Here is a 10,003-nt window from a genome sequence, read left to right on the forward strand (position 1 = left end):
TAGTTAATGGGAAAAAATGTAAGTGCTATATGATATAATAAGGAACCCTGGTAGCTCTGTGGTTAAGGCATTGGGCTGCTAACCAAAAGGTAGGCTGCTTGAACCTATTAGCCACTTCATGGGAGGAAGGTGAAACAATCTACTTCTGACTTCTGTAAAGATTTACAGCCTTGAAGCCTAAAGGGGGTTGCTCTCATTTGGAATTGACTCGATGGCAGTGTTTTTTTTTTTTTTTCTTTTTTTAATACGGCATAGTAGAGGCATTATAATTTCAGGGTGTTTCAATTATTCTCATTTGTTAGCATATTTACAGTAGTTTAGCTCAGAATATAAGAAAATTGATCCTGATAGTAAAACACAGACTAAAGGCCTCAAAGTGGTTAGTCCAGCAAAATTAATTGTATCCTCATTTCCATTCTCTTCCTCTTTCTTTCTGTGACAGAATTCCTCAAGTTTTATTTGAACACATGGTCCCTCAGTTAGCAACTACATTTTCCAGTCTTTTCTGAAGCTAGGTGTGGACACGTGACTTTTTTTAAGCCAAGGGAAGGTGAACAGAAGCTGTGTATACACACAGCTGGGTCACGTCCTTTAAAAATGAGATTGCCTGTGTTCCACAGTAAAGGCTGGAATATGAAAATGTGGTGCTGGTGAGCTAGCTTCAACCTTAGATGGTAAATAAACAAAATAGAAAAGTCCTGGGTGTCTGGGTAAACTCACTCTGAATCTATTTGCAGGATTATCAAAAGAAACATATATCTTGTTTGAGTCTGAGTTTTTTGGAAGGTCTCTTTGTTACAGTTGCTTAGTCTGTGTTCTGAATAATACAAGGAGCCCTTAGAAAGTCATCAGTTACTGGAAGAAAGAAAGGATTTACTCCGTGTATATGAGTGACTAGAGAAACCATATAATAGAACCTCGAGGAATGCATAGTCAATGTGAGAATATCTATCGAAAAAGAAAACTATGGGCTTAAACTTTAGGTTTATACATCACAAACTACATTGCAGCCTGGCAACCAACCTTATTTGGGATTTAATATGACAAAAGAAAATTATATTAATATCATGAAATTTTTCTGCTGATGTCCTTTGTAGACTCTGCTCTCATACTTACTAATAGATCTCTTAGGCCATCCTATTAAAATAAATGAATTCATAAAATTTAAAAGGCAGTTGCACTCGTCAGAGTGATTAACAGTAGCTACTGTAACAATCAGTCTCAAAATTTGAGAATATACAAAAAATTTTTATTCTCCACACACAAAATGTGATGCAGATTGGGCAGTTTTCCTGGGTTGCTCTTTGGTAACTCGTGAGTCTATTATCTTGATTCCGTCCAGTGTTTTTACCCACCAACATGGAGTCCTTTACTTCCTGACACGTGGATGAAGGGGGGTTGGGTAGAGAGAGAGCCTGGAGAAGACACAGGATACATTGCCACACAAGCCTAGAAGTGAGAGTCAGAACTTACATTCACATTTTATTGGCCAGGATTGGAAAAAAACAAACTCACTGCTGTCTAGTCAGATCCGACTCATAGCGACCCCTCCTTGGGTTTCCGAGGCAGTATCACCACAGAAGTAGATTGCCCAATCTTCCTTCCGAAAAGTGGCTGGTGGGTTTGAACCACCAGCCTTCTGGCTAGCAGTCAAATGCCTTAGATACTACGTTACCAGAGCCAGATTTAGTCACATGCAAGTAAGGAAAGTGTAGGGAGCCCATGAATATCTATGAGTATTTGCTGTCTCTTCTATTGCAGTGATTTTTACTACTCTGGAAAAAATAGCACTAAACATAGTAGTTATAATTTGTTGTCTCCTAAAACTCCTGGACTCTCTGTAATTCTGTGTAGTATGCCATGAAGTATTATTTGTAACATACACCAAAGTTAAGAAGGAATCAGAATAACTTTCATGTGCCAATAATGACCCCAATTTTATAGAAATTGAGAGATTCAAACTCATTTCCTCATTAATTCATTGAAACCCTTAGTAAAATGTTGTAATTACATTGTGAACTTAGTTCCAACCCAGAATTGAGTTGGCTTTTGCAAGATATAACTACAAACTATTGTGTACAATGATGAATTACTTTAGAAAGAGCTAGGCCAAAAGACCTCTGGTAGCATAGTGGCTAAAGCACTTGACTGCTAACCAGAAGGCTGGTGGTTCAAACCCACCAGCCACTCCTCGGAAGGAAGGTTGGGCAATCCTACTTCCGTAGTGATACTGCCTCGGAAACCCAAGGAGGGGTCGCTATGAGTCGGGGCCGACTCGACGGCACATAACAACAACAACAACAACAAGGCCAAAAGACAGAAGACTTGGGCTCTCAGTTAAGTTGCGTCCATAACTCACTGTATGAGTCCTTAACGGGCCTAAATGGTTGGAAGAATCACTCTCTGTGGGCTCCATTTCCTCATCTGTGAGAAAATAAGCAAGCTAAACATTGATGATTGGAGAATGAGGAAGTTGAACTAGATGATTCCAGAGGTATCTGTCACCTCTACTATTCTGTGGATCTCTAATTTTAAACGTATGTCTTTGATGACATGGACATTCCTAGAAACTAGGGCATTTTCAGAGATTCCTACAACTTGACCATTCTTACTTTTAGAAACTCAATACTACTTTACATAAAACATTTTGAAATGTACTCAGATTCTACGTGAAATATAATTAGCATGTAAATATACAGGAGTTTTCATCTGTTGGAGCAGTCTTTTTTTTTTTTTTTCCATGTCTGAAATATTTTATTGATCTCAACACTGTGGATATAGGGATCAACATACACTGATCCTCCAAAACAAACAAAAAAATTCTTCAGATTCTCACAAAACAGATTTTACTAAGGCAGAGCTCCAAAGAAATGGATATATATTAAAAACATTCTGCCCTTAAATACTAGTAACTGCACAAGTCACTATACTCACCATTAACTTGGGAATCCAAAGGAGCTGAATAAGGATTGGCAGAAAGGACAACATAGCACAATGAAGAGGCCCAGAGCTATTCAAACAATGTGGGTCAACAGACTTGATGGTTCTTACCTGTTCTCAGAACATGATTATAGGTTGAGTTTATTTACAAACGTCCAGATAATTGCAATGACATTTGATTTTAGATGGAAAGTCAGTATTTAATGTAATTAAGCTGCAAGAAAATGAGAAGTAGTCACCTTAGAAATCACACAGGTTATCAGACTAAATGATCTCTCGTCCAAAGAAATTAAGTGGGTTGAACCTTTCCTGCAATATTCACTGAGGTTAGGAAGCCTTGCTCAATAAATATTTCACACTGTTTTCCATGAGCTCCCCAGAGAGAATTGTTGCTAAAGTGTAGATCTGTGCTACTATCTATAAGGACACTTCAACTGAAGAGACTACTGAGGAACTTGTGAAAAGGACACCATTTTGAGAAAGGAGGGTTTCCACCATAGGGATCGTCTAACCCTGATCTTAGAGTAGGGAAATACACAGCCTGTTGACCCAGCTTCACCCCAACTAGGCAAATATCCACATGCCCTGCTCACTTCTGAGGCTTCCAGATCTTCCTGGATAAGTCATCTTAGGGTCAGTGAAGTTATTCTGAGCTGGTGAACACTTGGCAACCCAAAAGATTCTTGTTAATAAGCTTACCAATGTACTATGGAACAGTCAAAATAAAACAACATTTGTAGCAATATAAATTTCCAAAATGTCTATCACCACTCATTGACCTGGTGGCTAATAAGCTCATTTATCAGTTGGTCCTACTGAGGGAAAATAGAGACTTTCTTCTTAACACTAATAAAACTTGGTATTTATGCAATAAATGCCTGTAAGATACAAGTTTTATGAAGAAATAGAAAATTAACATATTAATCCCTTTGTTTGAATGCCTGTGGTTTATAAACCATGAAGAACAAATTTAGAATTACTTGGCACTCCCAGCCTTAATCATCATAAGACACTCCCCCCCCCCCCCCCGCCAAATCCAAGATTACAAATAAAGTTACCTTAGAAGGGCTGTATTAAAAATTAGTTTTTTAAAAAAATATTGAAAAACCATGGCCCATTATGAAATCAACTGGATCTGGCAAGTATCTAACTAATTACAGACCTAGTTCGTAATTTGGAATTAGACCAAGCCATTAAGATATTCTATACAAACAGTCCAGGCTAGTAAAGGAGAAACCCCAAAATTAGAATGAACCCCAAATTAACAGAGCATCTGCCTAACACCTGATAATTAATCAAAATCAAAACCAAATGGTAAAAATAGCTAGAGGAATGGTTGAAATATCTACTAATAAACCATGTCAAGGTGACTATTTACAGAAAAACAAGGAACACTAGAAGGAGAAGGGAACAATTCAAGTTTCCTAAACTAATGAATTCTAATTGAGACAATCCAAGCTTAAATCACAAAGGAGCTCAGCACCAAAATTTAACTTGAATTTAATGGAAGTGGGAAAAAGAGAGCTGAAAATCCATGTTCCATTTACAACTATAGAGAGTTATCGACAATTAAAACATTAAATTTATCTTATTGTTATTTCTTAATAATGACTCCAAGAGGGTAGAGAATAAGACTAGAAATAAAGGAGACCTGCCATGTAGGATATTGCCACCTTGAGTGAGTTACTTAATCTTTATATGTTTCAATTTCTTCTTTAAATTAAGGGACTTGGACTAGATAAAATCTAAAATCTCTTTTGGCTCCAACATTGTATTTCAATGAAACACTTGCAAAGTTGCAGCATGACTAAATAAGGGGAATGGTGTGTTACTGAGAATAATAAGAGCGAGAGCCTGAAAGAATCATGAGCTTTCTTTATTTCTTATCGTTGAATTAGGCTTGTAATGCCTGAATGCAAACTTCTTGCCTAATTTCCTTTCTTGTGTCTGGTAGCCAGCATGGTTGCCTTCATGATGTTGTACAAATTTCCCTAGTAATTTTTCAACTGTGTTCAGTTTTGAAGTGAATCATCAACAGTACAAATGGCACAAAACTATTCACACTTAGTTTATCATGATAAACACTATTTAAGAAGTAGAGTGCATTTTTTTTCTCCCGTCCACTCCACCAGGACCAGCCCTAAGACATGTGTGTGTTCTTGAAGCCTTATTAGTTTTTGTAGGAGTGCCATAACAAAGCACCACAAAGTGGGTGGTTGTGGTGTAGTAAATTACATAGTGTGGCTTTTCTGTTTTTTAGTCTTTGTAAACTCTGTGGTAGAGTTTGCCGTGAGCAACTGAGTAGCTCCTGATTGCTAAATTTATACACCTGGGAAGTTCATGCTCTCTCAGATGTACAGAATTCTGATATTGGGATTGTTTAGAGGTCACTCTGCCAGGTTCAAAAGGAGCTCTCCTGGAGGCAGAAGGAGTCTCTTTGACTGCTAGCTGAGAAAGACGTACTGCTGAGAGAACCATGCTTCTGAGAGACACGTGCTGCTGAGACACCAACAGACACACATTGCTGAGAGAGAGAGAGAGACACCAAGACACATGCATTGCTGGGAGAGAGACTGAAAGAGGCTGTTGGCTGAGAGATGAAGGGCTGAGAGAGACTGAGCATTGTTCCTGAACTTGAACTGTAGCCTGGTGCTTCTCTAATAAATCCCATAATCTGTGAGTTCTTTGTGGCCACTGCAGTGAATTTTTGAACCCAGCAGAGAGGTGGTGGGTGCTGTAGGAGGAACAGTTGGTGTCAGGGTTAGTGAAAGGGCTGGAGGGAGGCAGCATGTCTGGCCTCACAGGAATAGGCCTTGTGCTGCTGATGGTGATTCTGCCTTCCTCCTGTGGGGTAAGAGGAGGTCAGAAGTTGCGGCCTCCCTGCCCCTTTGGTAGTGGTGTAAAACATAAAAAATTACTTTCTCATGGTTCTGAGAGTTAGAAATCTGAAATCGAGGGGCAGGCAGGGCCAGGCTGTCTGGTGAGACTCTAGAAGAAGGTCTCTTGTTGCTTTTGCTAGCTTCTGGTGGTTCCTGACAATTCTTGGTATTTCTTGGCTTGTAGAGGCATCATTCCAATCTCTGCCTATATCTTCACATGGCCTTTTCCCCTCTATGTCTCTTCTCTTTTTATAAAAACACCAGTCCTATTTGATTAGGACTGATGTTCTTATAAAAAAAGTATGATAATATTACTTCCTGTCAATTTAACTCATTATATCTACAATGACCTTATTTCCAAACAAGGTCTCATTCACAGGTACCAGGGACTAAGACTTCAACATACCTTTTGAGTTAAACACAGTTGAAACCATAAAAAAGTCTTATCCTCCTCACCCATAGTTTTAGTAGCATCTGTTTCTCAACACGTACCCCTTGGCCACACTCAGACTGCACATACAGCAATATGCCTGTGCAGACTCTCCCATACACAAACAGTAGTGTTTCCAAGGAAGGAAAAGGCAAACTTTCCAAAAGTAGATACTTAGTATCAATCAGTACCTGGCATTGAAAAGGAGCTTAAAAAACAACAGCTGAATGACTCCCAAGCATTTTGTTGTTGTTTGCTGCTGTGCAGTTGGACCCAACTCATGGTGATATCATGCACAACATGATTGATCATTTGTGATCCATAGTTTTCATTGACTGATTTTTTTCAGAAGATCACTAGGCCTTTCTTCCTAGTTTGTCTTAGTCTATAAGATCTGCTGAAACCATTCAATATCGTAGTAACATATAAGCCCCACTGACAAGCAGGGGACAATGCATGAGGTTCATTGGGTCAAATCGAACTTGGGTCTTCCTCATGGAAGTCAAAAATTCTACCACTAACCTACCCTTGTCCTCTGCTCAAGAGTTTTGTTGTTGTTGTTGTTGTTGTCAGGTGCCGTTGAGTTGGCTCCAACTCATAGCAACTCTGTACAACAGAATGAAACACTGCCCAGTGGTGTGCCATCTTCACAATCTTTGCTGTTCTTGAGCCCATCATTGTAGCTACTGTGTCAATCCATCTTGTTAAGGGTCTTCCTCTTTTTTGATGACCCTCCACTTTACCAAGCATGATACCTTTCTCCAGAGAATGGAGACCAAAATGTTGTTGTTGTTGTTATGTGTTGTCAAGTTGGACCCTACTCATAACGATCCCTCTTTGGGTTTCCGAGGCAATATCACTACCGAAGTAGATTGCCCAACCTTCCTTCCAATGAGTGGCTGGTGGGTTTGAACCACCAGCCTTCTGGTTAGCATTCAAATGCCTTAGGCACTACGCTACCAGAGCTCCTGAAGACCAAAATAGGTGAGATGAAGTCTAGTCATTCTCACTTCCAAGGAGCATTCTGGCTGCACTTCTTCCAGGGCAGATTGGTTTGTTCTTCTGGTAGTCCACATTATTTTCAGTATTCTTCACCAACACCATAATTCAAAGATATCAACTCTTCTTTGGTCTTCCTTATTCATTTTCCAGCTTTCAAATGCATATGAGGCTACTGAAAATACCATGGTTTGGGTTAGGCACCTCTTAGTCTTCAAAGTGACATCTTTACTTCTTAACACATTAAAGAACTCTTTTACAGCAGATTTGCCAGTGCAATACAACATCTGATATCTTGAATGCTGCTTCTATGGGTGTTGATTGTAAATTAAAGTAAAATGAAATCCCAGACAACTTCAATATTTTCTCCACTTATTGTTATGCTGCTTATTGGTCCAATTGTGAAGATTATTGTTTTTGTTATGTTGAGTTGTAGTCCATACTGAAGACTGCAGTCCTTGATCTTCATCAATAAACACTTCAAGTCATCTCCACTTTCAGCAAGTGAAGTGGTATCAAATGTATATTGCATTGTATATTGTTAATGAGTCTTCCTTCAATACTGATACTATGTCCTTCTTTGTATAGTCCACCTTCTTGGATTATTTGCTCAGCAGGCAGATTGAATAAATATGGTGAAAGGATACAACCCTGATGCACTCCCTTCCTGATTTTAAACCATGCCATATCTCCTTGTTCTGTTCTAACGACAACTTCCTGGTCTATGAACAGTTTCCTCCTAAGCACAGTTAAGTGTTCTGGAATTCCTATTCTTCTCAATGTTACTCGAAATTCGTTATGATCCACACAGTCAAATGACTTTGCATAGTCAATAAAACACAAGTAAACATCTTTCTGGTAGTTTTTGTTTTCAGGCAAGAACCATCTGACATCAGCAACGATATCCCTCATTTTACATCTTCTTGTCAATCCAACTTGAATTTCTGGAAGCTCTCTATCAACACATTGCTGCAACAGTTTTTTTTTTTTTTTAATTATCTTCAGCAAGATTTTACTTTAAATGATATTAATGATATTGTTTGATAATTTCCACATCCTGTTGAATCACTTTTCTTTGGAATGAGCACAAATATCAATCTCTTCCAGTCAGTTGGCCAGGTAACTGTTTTCCAAATTCCCTGGCATCAATGAGCATGCATCTCCAGTACTGCATCCATTTGTTGAAACATTTCAAAGGGTATTCTGTCAATTTCTGGAACCTTGTTTTTCACCAAATCCTTCAGTGCAGCTTGGACTTCTTCCTTCAATATCATTGGTTCTTGATCATATGATACCTCCTGAAACAGCTGAACGTTGACCAATTCTTTTTGTACAGTGACTTTGTGTATTCCTTCCATCTTTTGATGCTTCCTGCAGCTTTCAATAGTTTTCCCATATAATCCTTCAATAATGCAATTCGAGGCTTCAGTTTTATCTTCAGTTCTTTTAGCTTGAGAAATGCTGAGCATGTTGCTCCCTTTTGGTTTTATAACTTCAGGTCTTTGCACATTTCATTACAATACTTTACTTTATATTTCAAGCCACCCTTTAAAATCTTGTGTTTAGCTCTTTTATCTCGTCATTTCTTCCATTCAGTTCAGCTACTCTCTGTTCAAGAGCAATGTTCACAGTCTCTTCTGACATCCATTTTTGTCTTTTTTTCTTTTCCTTTTTAATGATCTTTTTCTTTCTTCATGTATGATGTTCTTGATGTTATCTCACAACTTGTCTAGTTCTCAATGATCAGTGTTCAATGCATCAAAGCTATTCTTCAGATGGTCTCCAAATTCAGATGGTTTATAATCAAGGTCCTATTTTGGTTCTCATGGACTTGTTTTAATTTTCTTCTTCTTCATCTTGAACTTGTATATGAGCAATTGATGATCTGTTTCATTGTCAGCTCCCGATCTTGCTTTGACTGAAGATATTGTGCTTCTCCATTGCCTCTTTCCACAGATGAAGTCATCTGAGTCGTGTGTATTCCATCTGGGGAAGTCCACATGTATAGCCACCTTTTATGTTTGTGGAAAAAGGTATTTGCAATGAATAAGTTATTGGTCTTGCAAAATTCTATCATCTGCTCTCTGAGGTCAATTCTATCACCAAGGCTGTATTTTCCAACTACCAATAATTCTTCTTTATCTCCAACATTTGCATTCCAATCACTAGTGATTATCAATACATCTGGATTGCATGTTTGGTCAATTTCAGACTGCAGAAGTTGGTAAAAAAAAAACTTCAATTTTTTCATCTTTGTCTTGAGTGGTTAGTGTGTAAATTTTAATAGTAGTAGTAGTATCTGGTCTTCATGGTAGGTGCAGGGATATTATCTGACTGACAGTATTGTACTTTGGGATGCTATTCCTTTTCAATTTGTCATTCTGGGCATAGTAGGTCATATGATTGTCTGATTCAAAATGGCCAAAACTAGTGCATTTCAGCTCACTAATGCCTAGGATTTCGATCTTTATGCATTCCATTCCATTTTTGACAACTTTCAATTTTTCTAGATTAGTACTTTGTACATTCCACGTTCTGATTGTTAATGGATATTTGCAGCTGTTTCCAGCTGTTTCTTCCCATTTTGAGTCATGCTCCATCAGCAAATGAAGGTCCTAAAAGTTTTACTCTATCCACGTCATTAAGGAGGAAGCTCTTTCACAGTTATATTTTGAGTGTCTTCCAACCCAGGTCATCATCCAGCACTGTATCAGACAATGTTTCAGGGCCGTTCATAAAGTTTATTTATTTATTT

The sequence above is a fragment of the Orycteropus afer genome, unplaced genomic scaffold (assembly GCF_000298275.1).
Source record: "Orycteropus afer afer isolate SDZICR_OR568_19922 unplaced genomic scaffold, OryAfe1.0 scaffold00109, whole genome shotgun sequence".
Taxonomy (NCBI): Eukaryota; Metazoa; Chordata; class Mammalia; order Tubulidentata; family Orycteropodidae; genus Orycteropus; species Orycteropus afer.